Source organism: Lolium rigidum, chromosome 2, assembly GCF_022539505.1.
Source record: "Lolium rigidum isolate FL_2022 chromosome 2, APGP_CSIRO_Lrig_0.1, whole genome shotgun sequence".
In the NCBI taxonomy this organism is placed as follows: domain Eukaryota; kingdom Viridiplantae; phylum Streptophyta; class Magnoliopsida; order Poales; family Poaceae; genus Lolium; species Lolium rigidum.
In genome coordinates, this window is record NC_061509.1 from 114502895 (window position 1) to 114507364 (window position 4470).

Below are 4470 nucleotides of genomic sequence, written 5' to 3' on the forward strand. Positions count from 1 at the left end.
CACTAAGCGTAACACCAAGTCTCCTTCCCGGAATACTCTCGAGTTAACCTTCCGGCTGTGATAGCGTCTGGGGTTTTGCTGGTAAATGGCTGTTCTTGCCAACGCCAGCTCTCTTGCTTCTTCCAGCAAGTCCACATCATTTTCTCGGGCCTCTTTTACCTCTTTTTCGGTATAGAGTTGCACCCTTGGTGAGTCATGGAGAATGTCGGTTGGTATGACCGCTTCTGCTCCGTAAACCATGAAGAATGGAGTGTATCCGGTAGACCGGTTTGGAGTCGTTCTTATGCTCCACAGCACTGACGGTAGCTCATCGAGCCAACATCCCGGTGTCTTTTCGAGTGGTTCAATGAGCCTTGGTTTTATAACGGAAAGCGCCAGTGCATTGATTCTTTCAACTTGGCCATTGCCTTGTGGGTGCGCCACTGAGCACAAATCTAGCCGGATGTTGTTGTTCTCACAGAATCGCTTGAACTCTCCTTGGGAAAAGTTTGAGCCATTGTCAGTTGTGATGCTATGTGGGTATCCATACCGCAGGATGACATCTTTTAGGAACTTCACCGCTGTGTGGCCATCACACTTTGCGATAGGCTTCACTTCCAGCCATTTGGTGAACTTATCCACCATTACCAAGATGTGGGTCATGTTTCCTCTTGCGGTTTTAAATGGGCCAACCATGTCAAGGCACCAAACAACAAATGGCCAAGTTAACGGTATAGTTTTCAAGCCGGATGCTGGGGTATGGTTTTGCTTGGCGTACCTTTGGCAACCATTGCACTTTCTTACCAAATCCTCAGCATTTTCCAAAGCAGTGGGCCAGTAGAATCCATGCCGGAACACCATTGCCACTAGCGCCCTTGATGAAGCGTGGTGCCCACACTCTCCTTGGTGAATCTCCTTAAGCATCTCTTTTCCCTCTTCCGGCTCCACACATCTTTGAAGGACACCGGTGACACTTCTTTTGTACACCTCGCCATTGATGAAGGTGTATGCTTTGGCTCTCCTCTCGGATCCTCCTTGACTCGGTTTCGTCAACCGGCAAGGTGCCGTTGATCAGGAATTCCTTAATAGGTTTAACCCAAGATGGTGCTTCTCTAACCACAAACACCGGCACGTCTATGTCCATGCTATCCACAAGCATTGCTTCTTCCGGTACGGGCGTCACAGTCCCCGAGCTTACCGGAGAAGTCCCCGGGTTTGCCGGAGCAGTCCCCGAGTTCCCTTCGTCAATATCCATTGGCACCACATGTGACTCCGGTACGAAAATTGATTCCGACTCCGGACTTGGCTTGATTGATGGAACTCTTAAGTGTGCCAAGGCTATTCCGGGAGGAATTTCTTACCGGGATGAACCTAGCTTGGATAAAGCATCCGCGGCTTCGTTTTCAGCCCGCGGCACATGGTGAACTCACACCCTTCGAAGAAGCCGGCAATCTTTTGCACATGAAACCGGTATGAAGCCATGTTGGCATCTTTTGCATCCCAATCTCCGGAACAACTGCTTGCACCACAAGATCTGAATCACCGTAGCAAATGATCCGGTGTGCACCGATTTCTTTTGTGACCTTAAGCCCATGGATTAGAGCCTCATACTCAGCGACATTGTTTGATGCCCTGAAATGCACTTGCAAAACATACCGGAGATGATCTCCTTTTGGCGAGGTGAGTACCACACCGGCACCTAGACCCTCTTTGAGCTTGGATCCGTCAAAGTGCATCTTCCAGTATTCTATTTTGTGTTCCGGCGGCTTGTATTGCATTTCCGCCCGAGTCAACCAGGAAATCAGCCAAGGCTTGTGACTTTATGGCATCTCTTCTTTCGTATACCGGCACGTATGGTGACAATTGAATTGCCCATTTTGCAATCCTGCCGCTGGCATCTTTGTTGCCCATGATATCTGAGATGGGTGCTTCACTCACCACTTTCATGGGGTGCTCCTCGAAATAGTGCTTAAGCTTCGTGGCGGCCATGAACACGCCATAGTTTTGTTTTGAGAGGGAGAGCACCTCGCTCAAGTAGTATACCGGCCTCTGCACGATTTTTTCTTCTTCCTCTCTTTCTACCACAACCACCACGCTCACGACCCGGTTAGTTGCTGCTATGAACAACAACATGGGCTCCCTTTCCAAAGGCGAAACCAATACCGGTGCGGTGGCTAGCATTGTTTTCAGCTCTTTGAACGCTGTGTCTGCCTGTGGGGTCCAGACAAAAGTATCGGATTTTTTCATTAAGGCATAGAGCGGCAGAGCCTTTTCCCCCAACCTGCTTATGAACCGGCTTAGTGATGCCAAGCTTCCGGTAAACTTTTGCACATCTTTTAGTTCCTGCGGAATAGTCATTTTTTCTAATGCCCGGATTTTTACCGGATTCACTTCAATGCCCCGGCTTGATACAAGGAAACCAAGCAGCTTACCGGCAGAGACACCGAAAGTACATTTTTCCGGATTGAGTTTCATCCGGAACCTCCTTAGGTTATCAAATGTTTTCCGGATGTCATCGATTAAGGTGTCTTTTACCTTAGTTTTTATCACGATATCGTCCACATAGACTTGCACATTCTTTCCAATTTGATCAAACAAGCATTTTTGCATACAGCGCTGGTACGTTGCACCAGCGTTGCGCAAACCAAATGGCATAGTGACATAGCAATAAGCCCCGTGCGGGGTAATGAATGCAGTTTTTATTTGATCCTCCTTTTTCAGGGGAATCTGGTGGAAACCGGAATACGCGTCCAGAAAAGATAACAACTCACACCCAGCAGTAGAATCAATCACCTGATCGATCCGGGGCAGAGGGAAAGGATCTCTTGGGCAAGCTTTGTTGAGGTTGGTGTAGTCGATGCGCATGCGCCACACCTTTGGAGCTTTTGCCTCCAGGTTCTCATCTTTTTTCTTTTCGACCATCACCGGATTGGCCAGCCATTCAGTATGCGTTACCTCCACGATGAAACCGGCAACCAGCAGCTTTGTCACTTCTTCTCCAATGATCTTCCTCTTATCTTCAGCGAACCGGCGCAAAGGTTGTCGCACCGGCTTGGCATCCTTCCGGATGTTTAGAGAGTGCTCAGCCAGCTCCCTCGGAACACCCACCAAGTCATCAGTAGACCAGGCAAAGATATTCCGATTCTCACGGAGGAAGCTGACGAGCGCGCTTTCCTATGCTTGATTCAGGCCGGCACTGATACGAACGGTGCACTCTGGGTAATCCGGATCCAGCACAATGTCCTTTGTTTCATTTGTCGGCTTGAATGCCGGCGTGCCCAAGTTTCCACTCATTGCCGCTAAGCTCAACTGTGAGGACTAAGCCAGCGCAACCGCGGTTTGCATCCTTCTTTTTTCCTCCGCGATCACCAGCGATTCCGCTAGGTTTGATCCGGCAGAAGCGGTTTCCAGTGAGACTTTTTAGTTTCCCACCACAGTTAAGGGTCCACGAGGTGCCGACATCTTCATCCTGAGGTAAGCCGTGTGAGTTGAGGCCATGAAAGCTGCCAATGCCGGTCTCCCAAGCAGTGCATGGTAGGGACTGTCTAAATCCACCACCTCGAATAGAACATTTTCTACCCAGCAGTTGTCACGTCCTCCGAATGACACATCCACCCGGACTTTTCCAACCGGTGCGCAGGACAGGCCCGGAACGATCCCATGGAATATTGTGTGAGTTGGCTGCAGCATGTTTTCTGTTATCCCCAGCGTGTGCATCGTATGCTTGTACATGATGTTTATGCTGCTTCCATTGTCTATCAGCACTTTGCTGAACTTGACTCGAGTTTCTGGCCCTCGCATGATTGGGTCCACAACAAGAGCATAACCACCCGGATTCGGCATGATCTTGGGGTGATCCTTGAACGACCAGGTGATTTCCTGATCTGACCACATCATGTACTTGGGAATTGCCGGCATCACTGCGTTCACTTCCATGGAACGGCGATGCACACTTTGCCTGTCGGTTGGCTCAGTGACAAAGACAACACAGCACAAATGTGGGTCCTCGTAGACATTCCGACCTAAAGGTGCCGGTGGAGGTGGTTGGTCATGATTTTCCTCCACACGGTTAATTTGCTGGTGTTGTTGTACCGGTATGGTATTGGCTCCGGTTAGCGGTGGTGGTGGTGGTAACGGGTGTTGGTGCAGCATGTCATGCGAGGGTGGCAGTATTGTGGAACAGCCCTGTGCTTGCGCATCCTTCGCCGCACCTCTCAGCATCAAGTGCTTGATCCAAGAGCAATCTTTTGTCAAATGGTTTGCCGGCTTCGATGGATGTGGAGTGTGAAGCTTGCACGGCATGTCCATTGCCGCTTCCATGGTGTATCTCATATGCTCTTGCCAATCTTTTTTCTGTCCCCATCCTTCTTTTTCAACCCATTTATTCTTAGGACCCGCCCATGGCTGCGATCCGGTTTTTTGCCTCTGGTTTCCGCTGGGGCCAGAATTTTCCTGCACCGCGGCTACTTGCTGCGGACCATACCTTCTATC